Below are 26018 nucleotides of genomic sequence, written 5' to 3'. Positions count from 1 at the left end.
GTCTCTGTTTCTTTATCTCTGGCTCTGGCTCTGTGTGTACATACATACATACACAGGCTAACAAGTATAAACCTGGGGAATGGAGTTAAGTGACACTCTTAGCAGGTATCAGAGGCAGGAATTGAATCCAGATTTTTCTGGGCCAACTCTCTTTTAGAGGATCCTGTTTCTTTAAGTATACATACCCACAAAAAAATCTCTATATGCATATATTTTCCTCTAAGACTCATCTGGCCCTCCATCCTATGAGTCTATGATATTGTCCAGCATGTTGAATACATGCAGATCGGACTGCAGTCCTGGTTGCCATGGAGACACTGTGAATACTGGGCAATCTTCTTGAGGGATGGGGGATTAAACTCAGTTGTATAGATAAGAGACAGACCACAACTGCAAGATGCTTCATGACCATTCAGATGTCCTCTTAGATGTATTTTGTCCTGTCTCTATAACATTCCAGGAGACCATTTCTCATTCCTCTTCTCCCACAAATCACCTGGGGATGATAGAACACCAACATACAACATGAATCCCATAACTTTTCCCAAAATATAGCTGGTAGGGCTATACATAACACCAAGGGAAGTTCAGAAAATGAATCCACACTACTGTCATGCTCCTGTCATTCATGACCAACATTTTGGGTCATTCTCTTTTTGGGGGAGGATTATTCTCAGTTCACCAGTACTCCTGGGGGTAATTTTTCCCAAAACAGAATCAGGAAGACATCAGAAATCCATAATTCAGCAACATTCCTGATAAGTCCAGGACAATTCCTGACCTCACAGTGTTTCATTATAGTTCATATCTTTTCTTTGTGTCATTGTATTGAAGGTGTCTGTCCTTTGCTATACAATCTCTTTGAAATCAAGACTTTTTGTTGTTGAAAATTATCTTTATATGCATCTGGAAAAATAAAATATTATTAAGAAAAAAATAAAATTAAAAAGATCAAAAGAGAATAGATCTCCTTAGAAAATGCCATCTGCCTCCAGAGGAAAAACTGTAGAGAACTATTGACTGAACCATTGTTTTCTCTTTTTCATGTTTCTTCCTCCTTTTGGTCTGATTTTTCTTGCACATGACAAATTTAGAAATGTTTAAAATGACTGTCCACATATAACCTATATCATACTGCTTGCTGTTGTGAGGAGACTGGAGGCAAGGGAAGGGAAAGAAATTTGGAACCAAAATTTTACAAAAATTAATGTTGAAAACTATGTTTACATACAGTTGAAAAAATACTATTTACTGAGGGAAAAATGCATCTCCTATCCATAGCTGAGTATTGTTGTCCTGCTTTCTAGAGCCCCCAAGTTGGGGTGACAAAATGTACCGTTGCTTTCTAGAGCCCCCACACCGGGGTGATTAAAATATACCTTCCTAGTGGAGAAGTGATGAGATGGGATTCCCGAGGATGGTGGAAAAATGGAGTCTGTTTATTTCAAGGGCTTTCTCCTTTATATAATGTAACAAAAACAACACTGAGCACGTGGGACCTCATAAATAACTTGCTCACCACAGGTTGTCACTTCCCCCTGATTTCTCAGAAAGACTGAGAGCCCTTAGGGGCTCCCTTAGGGGAGATGGGGAGCTGAACCAGACATTGTCAGCAGGTTCCCTCTGGGCTGAAGGGTCTTATACCTCACCCAGAGTTTCCCCACTAACTGTGACTCTCTACAAGTATATGTTGTGAAATCAAGTCTTAGTCCTTTGTTCTGGTGGAGTTCCCCTTCCTTGATGACTACTGAATTCTTATCCCACTGAAATAATTTCCCAAAAGCTCCAAAGGCATTCTCCTTACACTCAAGCCCCACTCCAACCTTTTACCGTAAACACTATCTTCCTATACTCCCATGATCACTGCTTGTAGACTGGGCTCTCAACCTCCTCTTGACCAGACCAATACTCACAAGGTTTCTAGTTTCTGATACCCTTTAATTGTTCTAGGCAATAGTAAGCACCCTGCTTTCCTCTTGCAATCTCAGGTATGTAACTGTACCTCCTTTCTCTCTCAGTCCCAGAGCCCCTACAACTTTGAACATTGTAAGCTTATTAAAGCTTTTCCCCAGGGATGTGTTGGTAAATTTGCCCAGGGTCATACAGCTAGGAAGTGTTAAATGTGTGAGGCCAGATTTGAACTCGGCTCCTCCTGACTTCAGGGGATAAATGTTTTATAACCATGTCTCAGAAAAAAAAAGTATGTATGACACATTTTTAAGTGAACATTTTCTCTATTATTTTGTTGAGACCATACGATCAACAACACAATAAGTTAAACTCTGGTGTGTAATATTTGCTGATTTCTGAGGTGTAAATGCTCACATTGAACATTTAATTATTGGCTCTTGGGAGCTGGTTTGGCTGCATCCCTGGCCATATTGGACATTTATTTCCCCATTCTCACAGACTTCTATTGGAGTGAGGCTGATCTGATCACTGAAATCAGCACAAGGATGGCTTAGTTTAACTGCTCTTTCCCTCACTAGATGTGGGGGACGCCTCTGACCCACTTGTTCATGCTTCCAGCTGTCATTTCCAGTCTTGTATCCACTGCTAACACTAGTTGGGAAGTACAAGAGCCTTTTTAGATTCTTCCTAATCCACAAGACTCTAGCCCTTCATTTCTTGTTCCATGGCACCATTGGCCAGCCTTCCTGAGTGTGACAACAGGGGGATGTTAGAGGAGATGGCAATGGTGATATTTCTTGAATTCTGCTGATATGAGATGATGAGCACGTGGAGAAGGGAGAGATGGATCAAGGTTTGGAAGCCTGGGGGAGTTGTAGCATATGTGGATATGGAACCCTTTTTTTTCATGATCATCATTATGATGAATGTGGTTGTTCATTGAAAGTGAAGCGAATGAACATGATGCTCTGGGGATAGCAGAACTGTTGGGTCCAAAGTGAATGGCCAATGGTGGCACTCCGGCCTGTGCTGTATATCCAGCCTACACTCTATATCTATCTATGTCGGTAAGTGATTGTGTTGATCTGGGGTTGTGAAACAAATGAAAAACCAGAGACAGTTTCTGGGTAATTAATAATTTATTTATTAATTAGGCTAGCTAGCAATCAGTATATTGATGGCCAGTGGTTTCTGTCAGTAACCAAAGATAAGCCATGGGGAGCCTGAAAGCTTTAAGGGGAATTCTCTTGACCACTGAAAATCAACCCTGATTGGTGGACACTTAATAAGGAGGTGGGCTAAAAGTCTTTGGCTCCTCCTGCTGAGGACATGGCTTGAGCATGAGACTCGGTTGCCTCTAGCAATCCAGAGAGAGGAATCCATGTCTATCCAGATCAGTCTGGTTGGTTTTCTCCTTCATGAGCTGGGTCATCCTAAACTCTAACGGAGGAGTAGAAGGACCAGGGTTCCTTAGGACAAGAACTTACACAGATCGGATTCTGTTTATATTCTAGACAGAAGTTAGATCTCCTAGTTGGGTGGGGTAGTTGGGAGGGCCCCACTCTTTATGTTGGAGACCCACTGTGGTGAACTTTTGGGAGGACATTGATGAGAGCTCCACAGAAGGGGAAAGCATGAATGTGTTGATTGATGGGAGAGAGATCCTGAATAGTTAACATCCCAGATCCATTTGGCTTTTTGTAAGAGATGCCTCACTACTGAGTTCTCTAACAACTTTATTCACTTCTCCATGAAGATCACATCTTACTTTGTTAAATATTGTAATATTCCTCTTAATCCTGTCTTCCTCTATGCCCTACCTTGTACACAGAGTAGTGGGAAATAGGACCAGGAATGGCAAAAAAATCAAATATTATTTAATTTGATCCTCACAACAAATCTGGGAAATAGCTGCTACTATTACCCCCATTTTATAGATGAGGAAACTGAGGTACATAGAGGTTAAGAGACTAGGGTTACATAGTGTCAGGGGCTAGATTTCAATTCAGATCTTCTTGACACAGAGTCCACTACTCTATGCACTATGCCTATTTTACTCACGTGGGCTGTTCCTGTTCCTTATCTTCACATAGTTCAAAATAAAGAATATTTGATTTCATACTCTTTAGTAACCATAGAGAAAACACAACTTAACATTTCTGGCTTAACAGAGACTGTGCAAATGGCCAGAATAAACATGGGACTCCCCAGCCAATACTATCAACACTGCAAGGGAATTAAATGCAAATTTTATCCCTTCTACTTACCTAGACCTAAGTGATGCAACTGAAAGCTGTCTAGAAATAAATGCAAGTCACATTAGAGGAAGTCAAGATCTCATATAAGTGACCTGTGAACCACGTTGGTTTCAGGTAGAAGACAAGATTTAGTCGTTTAACAAAAGTCTTCTCCATCAGACATTTGGGTGAGTTAGGGCCTTCAGAGTTCATCTATCCCTTCTATCTATTCTATGATCCAGTCGTTCATTTGCTCAGTTCTGCTCGACTCTCCGCACCTACCATATTATTTTCCACTATTTCTTCATCTAAACTCATTTTTGTTGCTTCCATGACACTATCTATCTTTTTCTCTGCCATTCTCTTCTCCTTTTACCTTCAATCTTTTCCAATATCAGAGGCTTTTCCAGTGAGTCCTATCTTCTTATTATATAACCAAGTATTTAATCTTCATCTTCATTATTTGACCTTCCAGTAAATAGTCTGAATTAATTTAAGTATGGATTGGTTTGATCTCCTTCTTGTCCATGGAATTCTCAAAAGTCTCCTCTAGCACCAATTTGAAAGCACTGATTCTGTGACAATCAGCTTTTTTTTATATTCTAACTCACAGGCATGTACCACTACTGGAAAAATGATAGCTTTGGCCATATGGATTTTTGTTGGGCAATGCAATGTCTCTACTTTTTAGTGTGATGTCCAGATTTGCCATAATTCTATTTCCAAGGAGCAAGCGTCATTTAATTTCATGGCTGTGGTTGTTGAATGTGATCTTTGAAAATCTGACACTATTTCAATTTCTTCCTTCTCTATTTGTCATAAAGTGACAGAATCAGTTGCCATAATCTTAGTTTTTTTAATGTTAAGCTTCAAGTAAGCTTTACATTCTTTCATCAAGAGATTCAATTTTCCATTTTTTATTATTAGAGTGGTGTTGTTGTTCAGTCATGTTCAACTCTTTATGACCTCATGAACCATATTCACCATGGGATTTTCTTCGCAAAGATACTGCCATTTCCTTCTCCAGGATCTTAAGAAACAGAAGCTATGTGACTTACTCGGTTACACAGCTATTAATATTAAACTTGAACTCAGATCCAGTGCTCTATCCACTGAGCCACCTAGCTGCCTCCATCAGAGAGGTATTGTCTGATAGCTGAATTTGTTGATATTTCTCTCAGAAATCTTAATTCTAGTTTTTGATTAATTAATTCTGGCATTTCACATAATGCACTCTGCATACAAGTTAAATAGATAAAGTAACAATATACAGCCAATCTTAAACCAATCAGTTGTTCCATATTTGATTCTAACTGCTGCTTGTTGGTCCATGTATGTTCCTCAGCAGACAAATAAGATGATTTTTGAGAATTTAGCATATTTTGTTATGATCCACACAGTCAAAAGCTATAGTGTAGTCAATGAAGCAGAACTCCCATTGCTTTGTCCATAATCCAGCAAATGTTGGCAATTTGGTCTCTAGTTTCTCTGCCTCTTTTAAAACCAGCCTGCTCTTTTGATAATTCTTCACTTACTGCTAAAACCTAGCTTGTAGAATCTTGAATATAACCTTCCTGGCATGTGGAATGAATGCAGTTGTTTGGTAATTTGAACAATTTTTGGCATTGTTCTTCTTTAGGATTGAGAAATAAATTGATTTTTTCCTATCAAGTAGCCTCTGTTGAGTTTTCCAAACTTGCTAACATATTGAGTGCAGCACTTTACTAGCATCATCTTTTAGGATTTTAAATAGCTCAGCAGGAATTTCATCTCTCACTAGCCTTATTATTAGCAATACTTCCTAAAGCCTATTTGACTTCATTCTTCAGGATGTGTGGCTCTAAATCAGTAAGCACATCATCACTTCTACTTCAGTTAAGTCCCTACCATTTTTATCTTTCATTATGTCCATTTTTGCACAAAATATTCCCTTGATATATCTAATTTTCTTGAAGCGATATCTTATCTTTCCCATTTTATTGTTTTCTTCGATTTCTTTGTATTGCTCATTTAAGAAAATTTCTCTATTTAGTATTCTCTGGAATTCGGTATTCAATTGGGTATATATTTCCCTTTCTCTTTTACCTTTCTTCTTTCCTTCTTCCTTAGCTATTTGCAAAGCCTCATTAACCATTTAGTTTTCTTGCTCTTCTTTTTCTTTGGAATGTTTTTTTGCTGCTGTCACTTGTACTATATTGTGAGCCTCTGTCCATTGTACTTCAAGTACTCTATCTACCACATCTAATCTTTAAATCTATTCATCACTTCTACTTCATATTCACAAGGGATATTAACCTATATAGTCTTATGGTTTCTCCCTTATGGTTTTCTTCAATTTTGTCAGAATTTTGAAATAAGAAGCTCATGATTTGAGCCATAGTCAGCTCCAGGTCTTGTTTTAACTAACTGTATAGAACTTCTCCATTTCTGGCTGCAAAGTGTATCTGATTTCAGTATTAACCTTCTTGTGATGCCCATATGTAGAGATGCTTTTTGGGTTGTGGAAGAAGAGTGCTATGTTAAAGAAATGCAAATTAAAACAACTCTGAAGTACCACCTTATACCTATCAGATTGGCTAAGATGACAGAAAAAGATAATGTTAAATGTTGGAGAGGATGTGAAAAAACTGGGACACTAATTCATTGTTGGAGTTGTGAACTGATCCAATCATTCTGGAGATAATTTGGAACTATGCCCAAAGGGCTACAAAAGTGTGCTACCCTTTGATCTAACAGTGGCACAACTGAGTCTGTGTCCCAAAGAGATCAAAAAAGAGAAAAAAAGGACTCACATATGCAAAAATTTTTGTAGCATCTCTTTTTATGATGGGAAGGAATTGGAAATTGAGTGGATGCCCATCAATTGGGGGATGGCTGAGTAAGTTGTGGTATTTGAATTTAATGGAACGCATTGAATTTCTATAAGAAATTATGAACAGGCTGATTTCAGAAAAGTCTACAATGATTTATATGAAAACAATGGTGAGTGAAGTGAGCAAAACCAGGAGAATGTTATATACAGTAACAGCAAGTATAATGATCAACTATGATGGCCTTAGCTTTTCTCAGCAATATAGTAATCCAAGACAATTCCAATAGAGTTGGGATGGAAAATGCTGTTTTCATCCAGAGAAAGAACTATGGCAACTGAATGCAGATCAAAGCATTCTATTTACTTTTTGGGGAGCTTTTTTCTTTCTCATGATTGTTCCTTTTAGTTTTGATTTTTCTTTCACAATATGACTAATATGGAAATATGTTTAAAATGATATGTATACATGGTGTACATGCATAACCTATATCAGATTGCTTGCAGTCTTGGGGAGGGTAAAGGAAAGAAAGGGAGAGAAAAAAAATTTTTGGAACTCAAAATCTTACAAAAGTCAATTTTGACTTTTACATGTAATTGGGAAAAACACTATTAAGTAAAAAAAAAGAATGTTATGACCAGTGAATCATCTTGACAAAATTCTATTAGTCTCTGCTCTGCCTGCCTCATTTTGTATTCGAAGGCCAAATTTGTCTGTTATTCCAATTATCTTTTGATTAGCATTCTGACTCCCTTTGATGAATATGACATCTTTGGTGGAATTATTTGTAGAAGATGTTGAAGGTCTTTATAAACCTGATCAACTTTGGCCTCTTCGGCGTCAGTGGTTGGAGCATAGACCTATTACTGTAATGCTAAATGGTTTGCCTTGGATTTGAACACATATCATTGTCAATCTTGATATTATACCCTGCTTTTTCTCTTACATACTGCTTTTCTCATCCTTTTATCTAGTATGATGGGTTACTAGATTTCTTTTAAGGAATGCTTGTGCATAGTAGTATATGTAATCATCACCTGAATTAAATTCAGCCTATTTCCATCAATATAAAGTCACTGACACTCAAACTGTCAATGTTTAATCTTTCCATCTCTTGTGCATCCAACCTACTGTGGTTCATAGATCTTACATTCCTTATATTCAGTATTGATCTTTACAGCATTGATCTTTTCTTTTTGTTATCAGTCATATCCACAGCTCAGGGTTTTTCTACCCAGTTATTTCATTAGTTCTGGAGCTACTTGTAATTATCCTCTACTCTTCCTCAGTAGCATGTTGGATACCTTCCAACCTGAGGGATGATCTTATGATGTCATCTCTTTTATCATTTTAATACTGTTAATGGGGTTTTCTTGGCAAAAATTAACTAGAGTGGTTTGCCATTTCCTTCTCTAGTGGATGACTTTTTGTCAGAGCGTTCCACTATGATCTGTCCATCTTGGGTAACCTTGTATAACATAGTTCATAGTTTAATTGATCTACACAAGTCCCTCTTCCATGACAAGACAGTGATTTAGGAAGAGATGATTTAGTTATAGTGGATTACTTGTTGCTCCTAGCACATGATACTCCATCTCTGGACTACATTCATTTGTAATGGCTATTCACCTTACATGCAATGTTCTCCTTCCTCACTGTTGCTCCTTAGCTTTCCTGCTCTTTAATACTCAAATCAAATCCCACCTTTTGCAGGAAGCCTTTCCCAGTCTCTGCCATTGCTAATGCCTTCCTTGTATTTTTATTGTATGTGCATAATTATTTGTATGTAGCCTCTCCCATAAGGAAGTATCTTTCTTGAAGGTAGGGACTCTGGGGGTTGTATCCCCAGAACTTAGCTAGGAAGAACACCTAGAACATAGCACTTACTAATATTTGTTAACTGATTAAGTGATTGTGATAGGATGGTTAGAAAACTGGCTAATGAGCCTTTGGAAGAATCAGAAATGAACAGAATTCCTGATAAGAACAATTCCTATTTTCCATCTGTCTTCTGCAGCACTACTCTTGATTAGAGATTTTGAGAGTTCCTATGATCTGAAATTCTAGGATTCTGTGCCTGACCCTCATCCCCCTATTGTGGTAATAATGGAGCTATACTGTGAATGATAGATATCCTAACACCCCCTACTATGGAATATATAATATGATATGATATGATTTCTGACATTTATTCAGGGCTTTAAGGTTTGCAAAGTACTTTATATATATTATCTCTTTCATAATATCCCCTGGAGGTGGGTTTTATTACTGATTATTGGGTTTTTTTTACTGATGAGGAAACTAAAGGTCAAAGAGATTAAGTTACCTTCCAAGGATTATGTACCTAGTAGTGTCAGAGATAGGATGTGAATCCAGCTCTTCCTGACTGCAAGTCTAGTTATCTAACTATTTAATATACTGAACTTCCTTTCTAGAGACAAGGCATTCTGCTTCCTTAAAACAGCTAAGGGAAAGTATTTCAGTCAAAATAAGATTCAGGTTAGGAAGAGAGAAGGAAAGTAATCTTGCACTGTATTCATCCCTGATCAGACCCGGAAGAGACTGGATGCTCAAAGATTGGGAGATCCTTGCTGTTAAATGTAAGAAGAACTGGAGATCAGGTGGTTCAGATCCCTTATTCACAGAACAGAAAATTCAGAAAGGCCTAGATAGGCCCAAGATCAAACAGGATTTATGAGGAAGATGAAAGGAGCTGTTTAGTCTAGATGAGAAGTTACTGGTTGAGTTACTGGTCTTTGAGTACATGGAATGTTAGAGTTGGAAGGACCCTTAGAATTCACCAAGGTTAATCTCTTAATTTTATGCAAATTATCTAGTATTTACTTAATGGTTTAAGATCTGCGAAGTACTCCATATACAGTTTTATTTTTTCCTTATTACTGTGAGGTGAGTGTTACCATCACCAACATTTTACAAATGAGGAAACTGAGTTTCAACAACATTAAATAAATTGCCCAGAATAATAGTGGCTAGTAAAGAATCTGAAGCAGTATTTAAGCTTGTCTTTCTGACTCTAAATATAGCACTCAGTCCTAGATGAAGAAATTGTGGCCCTGAGAAGTGAAATGATTTTCATCATCACATGTTACATCCTGCCACTTCCATTCTAGTCATCAACTCCAGCTCCTCCCCACCAGAAACTTCCCAGACTCCCCCTTTCAGCTGCTTGGCTCTGACAGGTGAGATTTTGCTTATCTTGCCTAGAACTGGGACTCCATGACACTCTTGTGCAATCTCCATATCATGGAGTCAAACATACCTTCCTTTCATCTCCTTTTTGTGTACCATCTTTCTCTGTTAAGAGATAAGCACCTTTGTATCTCAAGATTTTAGCTGGTACATAGTATCTAATTAATGATTTCTCTCTTATCTATGTCTATTTTGTCAATTTGGATTTCGTGTCTTGGTTATTTTGTCAATTTTGTTTTGCTTACTCTTTCACATCTCCTCCTCTTTACTGGCTTTGCTGCCTAAAAACATGTCATCTAAAAAAATACCCTCACTTAATCCTATTATCCTTGTTGACTATCACTGGAGAGTTCTCTTCCCCTTTTTGGTTAAACTCTATAATCACTGTCTTCATATCTTTTTCTCTCACTTGATTCTTTTTTTGTTAATTACAATATTATTTTATTTTTCCATTTACATGCAAAGATACTTTTCAACATTTATTTTTATAAGATTTTGAGTTACTTTTTTTCTCCCTCCTTCCCTTCCCTCTCTTTCCCCCAAGATAGTAAGCAATATGATATAATATAATATAATTATACTACATATAATGTATATTATATTATGTATATAATATAAGCAAAGTTATACATGTACAATCATTTTAAATATTTTTCTATTTTAGTCATAGTTTCACTTGATTCTAATCTTTCTTCAATTTGACTTCAAACCTCATCATTCAACTGAATTGCCCTCTCCAATGCTACTAGTGATTCCCTAATTTCTAATGATCTTTTCACACCATTTCTTTGATGGATGCTGTTCCTCTCTAGGTTTCATGACTGTTCTCTTCAGGATCTTCTCCTGGGCATATAGTTACTCCTTCTCAATCTCCTTTGCTAGATCAGTGACAGTCCCTTAATTGTGCGTATTTAACAAGACTGTCCTAATCACCTGGAGATCTCAGTTATCATTTCTATGGCAGTGATTCCCAGATTCAGCACTGAGTAAGCACGCCATATTCAACACATCCAGAACATTATATTTTCCTTCATGCCCTCCATCTTCCCAACTTGCCTTTTACTAGGATATGGGTACTATGGGCACAACCATACTCTCAGACACTCTGTCTCACAACTTCACTCACAGTTATAACTCTTTTCCCATACTTAACGTGTTGTCAAGCTTTTTAGCTTCCCACCATCCCTCCTCCATTTCTCTAACATTTAGTACAGTTTCTCATCAATCTCTTGGATTATCACAGGAGCCTTCTTATTGAAGTACTTACCTTATCTTTCCCCACTCAAATCCAACTTCCACTCAGCTGTCAGTGCACTTTTCCTAAAGCAGAGATCTCACCATATAACTGTTCCCCCTACCCTTTTCTTCATTCAGTAAACTCCATTGGCTCCCTATTACTCTTGCATGAGATATAAGATTCTTTACTTGCCATTTAAAGCCCTTCTCAGCCTGCATCCTTCCTACTTTAAGGTCTTCTTACACTTTACTATTCACCATGTACTCAGTGCTCCACCCATACTGGCTGGCTTATTTTGAGGGCAAATACTACTGTCTCTGAATTTCTTTTTTTCCCTGTCTCCAATATCTGGAATGCTCTCCCTTCTCACTTCCACCTCTTAGAAGCACTCATTTCCTTCAAGATTCAGCTCACATGCCACCTTCTGAGGAAAGCCTCCTTCCTCCACCCCCATGCCCTTTGCCTCTGAAATAATCTTCCACCTCCTCTGTATATATCTCATATTTAGATAATTATTTACATCTTGCCTCCCACATCAGAACATGAGCTCTTTGCAGGCACTATATTTGTGCTTTTTGGTGCCTTGCTAAACCCTAATACAATGCCTGGCACTTATTATATACTTATTGACTATTGATTGACTTTGTTAGAGTGATCTAACAAGAGCCAGGTAGAAGGAAGTTTGGATGTTGGGAAACTAATGTTGTAAAAATCAAAAAATATCAATAATTTTTTTTAAAGGAGCAATGGATTGAAATGAAAGAGACAGAGACAGAGACAGGGAATCAGAGATAGAGATAGAGAAAGAAAGAGGGAGAAAGAAGAAGAAAGAGAAGAAGAATGATAACAAGAGACAGAGAAATCTCTCTTCCCTTTTTTAGCTACCAGTGGTTAGGAAAGATTCATGGTGAACCAGTATTAGTAAAGAATGCTAATTTGGTCTCCTTTTCTCATCTGCATTGTACAAGCTACACTACACAGATAGCATGGCCCAGGGGAGAGCAGGCTGCTATATTTTTGCATGTGTTTGTCTTCAAGGTTGTAGGTTATTAATCCATAAAAGACCAACAACTGAATTTGTTTGAGCTGGATAATACAGAAACAGATGGAGCCCTTTGTAGAGGAGACGCATTTCTTCTCTGGGAACGGTGCTAATGTAAAATATTGCTTTTGCTGAACCTGGTGATATTCAAGTGTTCAGCAGTACTTGCTATAGTGACAGAACAACAATAAAGTGCATTATTTTGGAATCTGGTGTTCTTAAAGTCACATACACAAAATAAGCCAGGTGTCTATTCTATATCCCTTCAGATCTCCAGGAAGTTTTTGGTACCTTATTTGAGTTTCACTTTGGGTGAGGTAATATGAGAATAAAAAAATATACACTTCCTACCTATTATATAACAAAAAAGCAGTAAACTGAAATTGGGAAAAGCCATGAAAAAGGATTTAAGCTCATTGGAAATATGAGCTATAGAGAATACATAGAAATAAGCAGTTTATATTTGTCAATAAAAGAGTCTTACTGGGTTGGGATGGGCTATCTATACACCTTTGAAGAGTGTCCTTTATATGCAGCGGGATGGACAGGTCAACACTCAGAGACTCTGAACTCCAGTCTTTACCTATGCTTCTTTACCTTATTCTACCCTTACTCTCAGCCCTGGCCCCCACATGCAGCTTCACTCCTGGTTTCAATCTCACTTCTACTCTTGACATATTCTCTACCCCAACCTCACATTTTTTTCTGGTCCATTTCATCAGTCCTCCTGGGAAACTCTGCCTGACAAGTTCTCTTCTCCAGGCCCAACTCACTCTGATCCAGTGAAGAAGGGCAAAGTAGGAAGTTCATAGGATGATAGATTTAAGAGATCAACCCCCCTCATTTTATAGAAGAGGAAACAGGTCCAGAGAGAAGTGACTGCCCAGGTAGCAAGGAACACAGCCAAGACTCAGACCTATTTCCTTTGTTAATTTAGTATTCTTACTACTGAGCAGCTTTTCTGAAAAAGCTTGGGACAGGAGAATAAGATTACTCTCTCCCATAAATGTTTACTGAGACCTTAATAAGAGTGAGAGTGAAGTATAATGAGAAATGAGAAATTCCTGTCTTTTAAGTGTTTATAACTAGGAGGGAAAAAAGGACAGTGAAATGGTTGTTAAGCAATAATAAGAGACATTTACATAGCACTTAAAAATGTCTCTTGTATGTCAGACACTGTGAAAAAAAATACAAAGGGAAAAATGAAACAATCCCTGCCTTCAAACAACTTACATTTTATCAGATAGCATTTTCCTACAGTAAGTTGGATTTGGGTTTGGATTGTTTTTCTAGTATGGGTGATGGGATTGCACTCATCCTCATCATAAACTCTGAACTTCTTATAAATAATGCAAAAACTTTGTGAGGGTTTTGCTAATTCATATGGTTTCATTAACACAATGCTAATAACATCTGGGTGGGGCAATGCATAGAGCACAGGGTTTAGAATCAGGAGGACTCATCTGTTTTCATCTGGAATTCAATTCTGGCCTCAGACACTAGCTTTGTGACCCTGCAAGTCACCTAACCCTGTTTGCCTCAGATTCCTCATCTCTCAATGAACTGAAGAAGGAAATGGCAAACTACGGCAATATTTTTTGCCAACAAAACCCCCAATGGGGTTTTGATGAAACAACAATAACATGAAGAAACTCAGGCTCCTAAGGATAAATGTCTTGCCCACAGTCAAACAGCTCCAGATCCAGAGGTATAGCGTTCCAACTCAGTTTTTCAGACTCCAGGTCAAGTGCACATTCCATGGCTTTATGCTGTCTCAAATGGAGGGGCTGATAACAATGTAGTCAGCATTACTCCTGCCTATTTGATCATTCTGCCTATCAGGTTGATTACTGGGCCTTCAGTTTCACTGAGAGTACTAAGTCATCTTTTTGGACAGAAATGCCCCCTATAGACATCCCTTTTTTAGTTCATTTACTGATTTTGATGAAACTAATGGTCACAGTAGAAGCAGATCACAGATTTAATTTATTTATTTAGTGCTGACAATGTAGAAGGTACCAAAGAGAGGAACACAAAGATGAAATGGTCAGTTTCCTGAGGGAGAATGTGGCATGGTAGAAAGAATTCTAGATTTGGGGTTGGAGGACCTGGATTCAAATCCTTTTTTAAAAAAAAATTAATAGTATTTTTTTAAATCACATGTAAAGAAAAATTTCAATGTTCATTTTTTGGAAAGATTTTGAGTTCCAAATTTTTCTCCCTTCATCCATGCCCTCATCCCTCCCCAAGACAACAACAATCTGATGTAGGTTATACATGTCAATCATCTAAAACAATTTTCATATCAGTCATGTAGTGAATGAAGAAACAGAACAAAAGGGAAAAAAAATTGGGTTCAGATATTCCCTTTGCTATTTATTGCCTGTGTGGCAAGCCACAATTTCTCTGTTCCTATCTGTAAAATGAAGGGAGTGCCTTAAAAGATCTCTAAGGTCCTTGTCAGCTCTAGATCTATGATCCTATGAAGTTTACATTCGATTGGGGTTTACAGTACGTATGTAAATAAATGAATATAGGGTTATTTGAGGGAGAGAACACTAATAATTAGGAGAATGAGGAAAAACTTCGTAGAGGAGGTGACATCTGAGCTAAACTCTAAAGTGGGGAAGGAGTTCTTTCTAGTTTGTGAAAATATGTGGAGGCTGAGAATAGATTGCTGGATGCAGAAAGCAATTAGTAGATCAGTTTGGCTGTACCGTCAAATGCATGAAGGGAAGTAATGGGAAATGAGCCTGGGATGGTAGGAGGAAGTCAGGCTATGTGGGCCTTAAATGATCAGCTGAGAAATGTTTTTTCATCCTAGAGGCAATAAGATATTACTGAAAATTTTTGGCCAGGAGATTGATATGGTCAGACTTATAGGACAATTACCTTAGCAAGCTATGTGGACCAGTGAGGAAAAAGGAGGGAGACCAACTAGGAGGCAATTGTAATAGTCCATTTGAGAAGGTATGAGACAAGACATACATTATATCAATTACCCCCCTAGCCAGTAAGGACTCAGTGGGATGAAAGCATTATAGGAACAGTGTAAGCAAAGGTGTATGTTGACGGACAGATATTGGTCCAATCTGGTTGGAACATAGTGTATGTAGTGGAGAGTAGTATAAGATAAAACTGGAAAGGTGGGTGCAAAGTATTTTACAAATATTATCTCCTTTTAATCTCATAACAGTCCTAGGAGGTAGGTGCTATTATTATGTCAATTTTATAGATGATGAAACTGAGTGATTTGATCAGACAGTGACTTGACCAGGGTCTCACAGCCAGTAAGTGTCTGAGGCTGGAATTGAGCTCACATCTTCCTGATTCCAGGTTCAGAGTTTTATTCATTGTACCATATAGAGAACATAAAAGAGGAACTGATGAGATCACCAAGAAAAACAGTAGAGAGGGGAAAGTAGAGAAGATAGTTAGTGGGCCTGATCTGGTCTGGCAAAAGATCCATCAAAGGAAATTGAGAAGAAGTAGATAAGAGAAGAACTCATGGAAATCTAGAGAGAAAAGAGTGTCAAGAAGAGAGTGATCAAGTATCGGATATTTTAGAGACCTCAAGAAGGATGAGAATTGAGACAGGGCCATTAGATTTGTTGATTCTAGGATCATTGGTAATCTTTGGGAGATCAGTTGAATAATGAGGTCTTAAGTAAGTCTGCAGGGAGCTAATAAGACTTAGAAGAGAGGAAGCAAAAGTATTGATTATAGATGGCCTTCCCGAGAAATTGAGTCACAAAAGGGAGGAGAGATATGAGATGTTAGCTAGCTAGGATGGATAGATCAAATGAATTTTTTGAGGCTGGAGGAGCTATAGGTAAAACTTTAGACAGTAGAGAAAATTAGTGAAAGAGTTAGGATGATAGAGGGGATGATTTGCTTGAGAAGATAAGATGGAATTGGGAGCATGGAGAAGGATTTTCCTTGGCAAGGAGAAATATCACCTCTTCATGTGAGATAGGGTAAAGAAGGAGATAATAGGGGAAAGCAATTGAGTGATACAAAAGGAGAAAAATAGAAAAAGGAGCTTTTGGTGAATAGCTTCAATTTTTTTTGGTGAAATATAAGTCAAAGTTCTCAGTTGTGATAGTGGGGAGAAAAGGAGTCACAGTGGGCTTAAGGAAGGAATACTACTTTTATTCTCATCCTTCTTTCTTCTATTAACACTGGCTAAATAAATGAATTTGGGAGTGGAAGACCCTCAGAGTTTCTGGCAAAAGCAGAAAAGATTGCTATTTACATTCAATCTGAATCAATCAGTACTCAAACAATGACCACAAATTGGGGCTTGGTCTAGGACCTATTGGTAGCCAATTAAAATCAGATTTAATTGGTTTTAGTTTAAGGCATGGTCCTTAAGAAAGAAATTTAGCCAGTAAACTCCAAGATATCTTGGAAAGGTTCAGAGGTGCAAGAGAGAAAATAAATACTTTTAAGAGCATTTGTAGATAAGGGTATGATAGCCTATGTGGACACAGGGAAAAAAGGAGGGAAGGGGGAATGGAAGGAAGGAAAAAAGGAAGGAAAGAAAGAAAGAAAAAAGAAAGAAGGCGTCTTCCATCTGACCAATTCATTTGTGGGCCAGCTTTTCTTACAGAGATTGTTTGCAGAGCACTTAAGAACATGAGCTTACTTTATTCTCCACCATGTAGTCCAAACCTCTCATTTTTATAGATGAAACACAGGCCCAGAGAGAATAGATGATTTGGCCAAGGTCACATAGGCAGAGTTCAGTGTTTGACTTCAGATCTTTACACTCCCAATGCTGAATTCTTTCCATAGCACCATGCTGTTTTTTCACAGGATCACAGAATTTGATTTAATACTTCATGGAATCTTAGAGATAATCCAGGCCAATCCTCTCTTTTACATAAACTGATATAGGAGACCTTGAGAGGTAAAGTGTTGCCCAAAGTCACACTGTTGGATGGTAGAAAAGCCAGCACTGGAGCCCAGGCTTCTAAATTTGTAGTTTAGTTTATAGCATGCCTTGGAGATGTTTAAGACTAACAAAAAATTATGAAATTAGAAGCATCCTGGAAAATTTTGTAAACTAGGATCTATATTGTAAAGGAATCCTCTGCAACACCCCCGAAAGCTGATCAACCACACTTTATCTGAACATTTTTGGTGAAATTGATAACACATTTCATTGTTTTTTTTTAATTAAAAAAGTATGCTTTGACACATTCAGTCTTCATAGTTCTCTCTTGATATGAGATGGCTCCACCACAAGTCTATTGGAATTGCCTTAAATTACCTCATTGTTGAAAACAGTCAAGTCCATCACAGCTGATCCTCATATAATCTTGTTGCTATGTACAGTGTTCCCTTGATTCTACTTACTTTGCTTAGTATCAGTTCATATATACTTCTCCAGGCCTTTTTGAAAACATCCTTTTCATCATTTCTTATAGAACAATAATATTCCATTATATTCATGTACTATAACTTATTCAATCATTCACCAACTGATGGGCACCCAATTAATTTCTAGTTTCTTGCCACTACAAAAAAGACTGCTACAAATGTTTTTATACATGTGGATCCTTTTGCTTTTTTATGATCTCTTTGAGATATAGACCCCATAGAGATACTGCTGAATCAAAGGATATGCACAGTTTTATAACTCTGCTAAATTCTGGGGATATAATTAATAAAGACAGCCCCTTCCTTTGGAAACTTACATTCTAAAGGGAAGACAACATGCAAAAGAAAGCCGGAAAGGAAGAAGGAAGACAAGACACCTGAGCTATTCAGCTCAGGAGCATTTGTTCAGTGGAGTTGAAACCAGGCAGGGCAGCAGCAAAGTGGAGTGAGCTAAGCCCAGTTCCAGCCCTCTATAAAGGAAAACATTGAAAGAAATTTGGAACTCCATCCCATAGCCCTCTAATCAGGGCAGTGGAAACTTAAAGTTTGAGTTAGCTGCATGGTAGTGACTTTAAGAGTAATGAATTTATACCAGAAAGGGCATCTTGTTATATGGAGTTAAAAACAGGCAAGGCAGCAGATTCAGGATACTTATATATAGAATATAGTATAAAGAATAGTTAATCAGACTGGACCGGACACAGTAACTCTAACTACTTTCTATGTTATTATTTAGGATAAGGATTCTTAATATTTTTTGTATGTCATGGATCCCTTGGGCAGTCTGGTGAAGACAGAGGTCATGATTTAGTTATGGTCACAAGGGTATAAAGTATTAGGGGTGAAATTTGAATCAAGGCCTAATGCCAAATTCAGATATTTTAAGGAACATATGATATTTCTCTCAGTCCACTCTTCTTTCTTCAAGGCTAAACATCTTTGGTTCCTTTCTTCTTAAGATATGGATTAAATACATGATCTCCTTTTAAACCTAGTCATCTTTCTCTAGAAAATTTCTACTAAACCAGTTTCTTTATATGCTTCCTGCCTAGAGCCAAAACTGTTCTCAAAAGTAAGGATTGGTTTGGCTAGGTGGCACAGTGGCTAGAGCTGAGTTCAAATCTGGTCTCAGTCATTTACTGTGTGAACCTGGACAAGTCACTTAAGCTCAATTGCCTCAAAAAAAGGATGTATGGGTGACCCTGGACTTAAAGGTGGAGGTGAATATATGTAACTAGGAGTAGCAGAATAGTAAAGGCCCAAACAGAGCCCCAAACTAGCTAAATGCCATTGGTCCATCCATTCACTTAACCATGTATTAAGGGCCTATGAGGTACAAAACACATGATATACTATTGACATTTTTAGTATCACTTCTTAGCTACCTGTTTATCCCCTTTAAATAAGGGAATAGATTATGATTTCTTTGAAAGATAACTAGATTTAATTTTAGAAAATTTAGGTTCAACTATACTATCCACTAGTAGTAGTTTTGGTAAGTTGCAAAGTCTCTTCTCTTGACTTGTTCCCTATTTCTGAAAATGAGGGAATTGGATTAGTTGACCTCTAAGATCTTATTCAATTCTAAAGGTCCATGCATTTGTTTGGTATTAGTGTCTGTCAGTAAACTGTATGTTTGAATTTCCAAAGATTTGTGTAATTTCTTGAAACCTGAACCTAGGCAGTCATTATTTTTACATTATGACAGTTAACCATGTAGACTTGTTAATAAATAATTACCTTTCACAACAGAAATATAAATAGAGCTCTGATTTATAAATTTGTTAATCCTTCTCTGTTCTGTTTCTAGCTATGATTGTGTATGTATACATAAATTGCACACATGTATGACTATTTATACACTGTGTTGAGCATGAGAGATTTAAGTTTGTTCCTAATTATAGTTAGGAAAGGTTACCAGAAGAAAAAAGACAGAGTGAGAAGTAGCATGGTACAGTGGAAAAGAGAGCTGGATTTGCAAGCTGGGATGAATGGGCTAAAGCCTAGCCCTGTCACTATTATGTAACTTTAGATTAGTCATTTATCTTCTCTGATACATGTCCTCTTCTGTAAAATAAAGAAGTTGAGCTACACGTAGACTTCCAGCAAACTAAGACTACTTCTAGCCCCAAAGTTAGGTTTATACAATCAGATTGCTAGAGATGAAAGGGGCCTTTCTTTAGAAGCCTAGTCCAGTATCTTTACAGATGAGGAAACCGAAGCCCATATGTGTGACATGACTTACCAATGGTCACAACTTGGTAGAACAGAAACTGAAACTCAGTTGGTCTAAGCCAGTATTTTTTTCTATTAAATTTCCCCTTTTCACAAGATTATAGATTTAGACCCAGAAAGGACCTCAGAAGTCATATTATACAATAGATGAGAAAATCCAGAGAATTTTATCATAATACCCAAGACCCAAGATATTAAAGAACAGAACTAGCACTTGCACTGAGGCCTTCTTATTTCATATATGGCCGTTTTCCTACTTATTTCTCTTAAACCTGGCTTTCAAGTTTTAGGAAGTACACTCTAGTTTTAATATAAGTATTTTGTAAGCTAGTTCATGGTCACCCTGACCAAAAGAAACTTTAAGGATCAAGCTTCTCACCCCACTATTCTTCACTTTATAGAGAAAGAAACTGAGTCCTAGTCAAGGAAAGTAATAGGGAAGGTGGTCACACAAGTAATAAAGGAAGGTGCTGAACTAACATTTTCTGACTCCAAATTCTGTCCCGATATGCCTTGCTACTGATTATGAATTCAGAAATCATAAATGGTCAAAGGATATGAATAGACAATTTCCAGATGAAGAAATTAAAGTAATTTATAGTCATATGAAAAAATGTCCTAAATCACCATTGATTAAAGAAATGCATATTAAGACAACATTGAATTACTACCTGACACCTCTTAGATTGGTTAAGATGACAGGAAAAAATGGTGAAAAAAGTTGGGGGGGGGTGGGAAAACTGGGGACATTAATGCATTAAAAATTTTTTTTATTATAGCTTTTTATTTATAAAATATATGCATGGGTAATTTTTCAGCATTGACCCTTGCAAAACTTTCTGTTCCAACTTTTCCCTTCCTTCCCCCTACCTCCTCCCCTAGATGGCAGGTAGACTAATACATGTTAAATATGTTAAAGTATATGTTAAATACAATATATGTATACAGTTATTTTGCTGATTAATGTATTGTTGGTGGAGTTGTGAACTGATCTAACCATTCTGGAGACCAAAGGGCTATAAAACTGTGTGTATATACCTTTTGATCCAGTAGTCTCACTAAGGGGTCTGTATCAAAAAGAGACCATAAAAGAGGGAAAAGGACACTTTTTGTAGTGGAAGGAATTGGAAATTGAGTGGATGTTGTGAACTGATCCAACCATTCTGGAGACCAAAAGGCTATAAAACTGTGTGCATACACCTTTTGATCCAGTATTCTCACTAAGAGGTCTGTATCCCAAAGAGACCATAAAAGAGGGAAAAGGACACTTTTTGTAGTGGAAGGGATTGGAAATTGAGTGGATGCTCATCAGTTGGGGAAATGACTGAATAAATTATGATAAATGAATGTAATAGAATGCTATTGTTCTCTAAGAAATGATGAGCAGACTGATTTCAGAAAAATATGGAAAAGACTTACATGAACTGATGCTGAATGAAGTGAGCAGAACCAGGAAAACACTGCACATAGTAATAGCAAGATTCCGGGATAATCAACTATTACAAATTTAGGTCTTCTCAGCAATGCAGTGATCCAAGACAATTCCAATAGACCTGGGATGTAAAATACCATCTGCATCCAGAGAGAGACATTGGAGACTAAATGTGGATCAAAGCATAGCATTTTTACCTTTTTTGTTTATTTGCTTTTTTTTGTGTGTGTGTGTGTGTTTTTTCATCTTTTGGCCTGGTTTTTTTTTCTCACAATATGACAAATATGGAAATATGTTTAACAGTCTTGTACATGTATAATCTGTATCAGATTGCCTGCTGTCTTGGGAGGGGGAGAGAGGGAGAAAAAACTTGGTACACAAAGTGTTACAAAAATGAATTCTGGATAAAACTATTTTCACATGTATTTGGAAAAATAAAATACTATTTTGTGCTCAGCCTTCCTCCTTCTACCTCAAACTCTAAGAACAGCAATCAAGTTAATTTAACGATCCTGGGAAGAACCTGTCAAATCAAGATCCTGTAATGTTACCGATCACTCCTGTGACTTTTCTAAGCAAAACCGGCCGCCTCATTCCTTTACCACTGTCTTCTTTTATTAAAACGCAATCCCCTCGAAGGCAGAGGCCGTGCTCTTTTTGCATTTGCATACACCAGAATTTAGTTCGATGCCTGTACGTAGTGAACACCCATCAAGTCCTTTTCCATTTATCCTTTCAACAATCCTGCGCAACAAATTCGTCGTTTCCCACGAAACCTTAGGAGCCGATTCCCGCTCCGCACTCGTACCGCTCGTTATTCAGCGCGGCCCTGCCGTTTTTCAGACGCGGGAAGTCTCAGAGGGAAGTCCCCTAGGCCTGAGGCACAGCGTTAGCCGTCCTGAGGCGGGATTCAGACTGAGCTTCCCGGCTGCCTTCCCCGCAGCTCTCCTGGGCGCTTGAGAGAGCTGGGCCAGACCCTCGGTGCTTCTTTTTGTTTCTCGCTCGCAGTTCCGAGGCTGAGCTTAATTCTAACAAGAACACTGCTTGTCATCCCTCGAGGGGGTCACTTCCGGGGTGCCCGGCCTGACGGGACCCGGGCGGCCAGGCCGGGGTCCCCGGGGACGTCTCCACGACGCGTCGCGGCCCCTCTGTCTCCTGCCCGGTGATCAGGCAGCCGGCGCTCACGTCCCGCAGTCCGGCGGGCCTAAGACCGGGACTAAGGAGGAGCGGCGGCAGCAACAGGGCCAGGGTGACGGGACCGCTAAGCGTTGAACCTGCCAGTGGACGTCCTAAAACGCGCCTCGGTTACTGCGCAAGCGCCAGCCTTCTTGGCACGAAGGGGAGGGGTGAGAGTGGGCGGGGCGGACCTCCCCCAGGGCCAATGGGGAGAAAGAGGAGGCTCCTGGAAGCCCCGCCCCCTTTCCGTGGACCCAGTTTGACCCCGGTGAGGAGGCGGAGGAGGAGCCTCGAGGAGCGCGGGCGGGGCTAATACGTCTCGCGTTGTCCCCTCCGGCTCCCGGGCTCGGCCTCGGGGGAGAGGAGGAGGAGGGGCGGGGCGGGGGCGGGGCTGGCGGGCTTGGGGCGGGGTCGGGGGCGGGGGAGGTGTCAGTCTCGCGCTGGCTGCCTGGGCCGCCGCCGCCGCCGCGGCTCCTCCTCGCTCGCTCACTCACATGCTGGCGGTGCCAGTGGCCCCGGTGGCTGCCAGCCCGCCAGTCCGCCCGGCCTCCCGCCGCTGCCCGTCCCCAGCCTCGGGCATGCAGACAGCCCGCTGTTTCCGCGCCCAGGTAAGGCCGGCCGGGCGGCCGCAGCGTCCCTGCCCTTGGGGCGCGGGCTGCCAGCTGTCTCCCCGGACCAGTCCCACGGGGGCCGGTCCCGTGCCCGTCTGTCCTGCCAAGCTGTCCTGCTGCGCTGCCTGACTCGGCCACTGCCGGGACCCTGATCCGCCACGATACCCGGCTGCTGTCTCCGCCTCTTTCCCCCCACCGCCGCCCCCTCCCCATTTTGCCATCTGCCCCCCACCCATCCCCAAGCCACTATCGCTGCCCCTCCCCCATTGGTGGCCACCTTTCCCTCTCCTCCTTCTGCTGTTTGAACCTCCATCTGCCCCAGAGCCCTATTTCTGCCATCCGCCCCCGTTGGTGGCCGTCTTCTCGCTCTGCCTTATGCTGTGGACCCCAAAGCCCCACTGCGGCTACCTCCTTTACCCTTCATTGCTGCCCCAAACTCTTATTGCTGCCCCCAACTCTCATTGGTGGTCGCCTTCCCCTTGTTGTTGTACCCCACCTTGGGCTGTGTCCTCAATTGCTGCCCCCAAGCCCTTCAGGAGCCTCTCTTCTCCCTCCCCCCCCGCCCCCCTCCCCCTGCTATGGCTACCCCCCCCCCCCCCCCCGCCCCCGCCCCCTCTCTTCTCCCACCACTACCCTCCTTCCAAAACCCTTTTCCTCCTCCTTACTCCCGAAGGGCTCCTGGCCCCCCCACCCCCACCCCCAACGTTCTTCCCCAGGCGGGGAGAATGTTCTCTCTTTAAGTCGCGTCACTGGAGAGCTTGTGGCCTGGGGACTCTGCTCCCCTCACTACGTGTTGAGTAGCCTCCCCTCTCCACCCCCGGGGGTTGGGGGGACGAGAGGATTTGCCCTCTACCTGTGGGGATAGGGAGGAGGGGGCTGCATCCTGGTCTTGGGAGGCCGTTGTTCGGCTCCTCCCCGGCGCTGGAATGTCTGTGGTTATATAATCGCCGGAATTGGGGAGAGTGCTTCCCCCAAATCACTGCACCTGTCCAAGAGCTTCCCAGGTTCCTCGAATGGGGAGTGGGCCATACTGGCAAAGACGTAGCCCAGCCCGCGACTGGGTGGAAAGTTTTACTTCATAGCTTGGATTTGTTGTCAGTGAAAGGATGCAGGTAGCAGGGGGCCTGGCTCCTTGCGACCTCAGTGTGGTTTCCTTTCCCTTCACTGATTTTCCCGTTCTAGGTTTCTTTTATAGGGACCCAGCCGCAGGTGTATGTCAGGATGCGTAGTCTTAAGGTTACGGCTGAATTATAATAGTGTCGGAAGTCAGGTAGAGATCTCCGTCTTCCACTCCTCCCCTCCCCCCTTCTTAATTTAACGCTGACATTTAGAGCATTTGCAAGGCGATTTATATTTGTAAGGTGCTTTGCAATCCTTGATTAATTAATCAGGCAGAGAAGCATAGTAGATAGATACTGAGATGTCAGACTTAGACTCTTGGGTCTTGAAGAAATAATGGAAACGCTAAGCTATCTCTGAGGTGGCAGATTCCTTTGGCCAATGAAGCTACTCATTCTAGGGCATTTTTTCACTGATGGTTCCCTAATCCTAGAATTTTCTCTCTCCTCTTAGTCTCTTGTATTCCCTGACATATTTCAAGTCCCAGCTAAAATTCTGTCTTCTGCAAGTCTTTCTTATTTCCTTTTCATTCTAGTGCCTTTTCTGTTAATTATCTCCAATTGCATATAAGCTTGTTACTTTAAATGCTATTTCTTCCATTAGACTGTGAGCTTTCTGAGAGCAGGAACTGTTTTTTTACCTTTCTTTGCACCCCTAGTCATTACTTAACACGGTACCTGGCATGTAGTAATTGGCTGCTTGATAAATATTTATGGACTGATTGACTAGGAAGAGGGCCGCTCAGTCCTCTCTAATTGCTTGAAAAAGCTTTAATATTAAGGACAAGTGTTTTCCTTCCTTTTTCCCCTTTTGCCCTTTTATTGCATTTTTTTTGAGGCTTGATAATAGAATTTTTGATGGGTTACTTATATTATTTCAAGCAAGGAATTAGAAATAAGAAAAATAAAGAGACTAAAGAAGAAAATAAGGAAACGAGAAACCCAAGGAAGAGCTGGGACATCTAACCAGGATCTCACTGCCCCCAATTGTTCTGTAATTAGACTGGCATTACTGCATCATCATATAGTCTATAGACTTCATGCAACTTGTGGTTTATAGACCTGCCTAGGGATGTCTTCTAAAGGGGGGCTTAATTAGCACTTTTATCTGTCCATTAAGCAATCCAACTGAAGATCCCTTGCAATCAGATTGGGTCATAATGTTGAATCTTTAATAATCTCTAATTCATTTTAAGTGTTTCTATAATAATCCATCTATTACACAGCTTGGTCTGCCATACCAGTACTCCAAGCAGCAATTTACTAGAAGTATTATTGCAGAAACAATTCTGTAACAGATTTGCAGCCCATTTTACTTGGATAATTATTGCTAAAGACTGTTAAAGTTTTTTTTAATGGAAAAAAGTTATTTTGTTTAATAGATATGCTCAGGCTTTTGATCTTCGAGGTCATATTGGAGCTATCATAGATTTTCTCCTTGTCATTGTGGTGGTAGCTTAGTTGTAGGATGGGAAAGGCCTAAGTTCACAGTTTGGCTCTGCCGCTTGACCAAGTCAGCCTCTTAAGGCCTCGGTTTCTTTGTCTTCAAAACAATAGAGGTTGGACAAGTTAAAAAGTTTTTCTCAGCTCTAGATCTAAGCTTCTACTGTGACT

At 39.9% G+C, this 26018-nt stretch overlaps 1 protein-coding gene and 1 pseudogene across 1 annotated transcript in view; both read left to right on the top strand.

Moving 5' to 3' along the window:
* LOC100934695 overlaps nucleotides 1-22459 on the top strand; it is an 83735-nt pseudogene extending 61276 nt beyond the window's left edge.
* Nucleotides 22460-23099: 640 nt separating this feature from the next.
* Nucleotides 23100-26018, top strand: part of HIVEP3 (HIVEP zinc finger 3) — a 640787-nt gene continuing 637868 nt past the window's right edge. Inside the window, exon 1 of the mRNA XM_031962331.1 lies at nucleotides 23100-23283. The gene's annotated coding sequence lies outside the window, so the exon portion shown is untranslated. The remainder of the gene's footprint in view (nucleotides 23284-26018) is intronic.

This window comes from Sarcophilus harrisii, chromosome 3 (assembly GCF_902635505.1).
Source record: "Sarcophilus harrisii chromosome 3, mSarHar1.11, whole genome shotgun sequence".
NCBI lineage: Eukaryota > Metazoa > Chordata > Mammalia > Dasyuromorphia > Dasyuridae > Sarcophilus > Sarcophilus harrisii.
The sequence above is the reverse complement of the archived record's forward strand: the minus strand, read 5'-3'. Positions and strand labels throughout refer to the sequence as shown.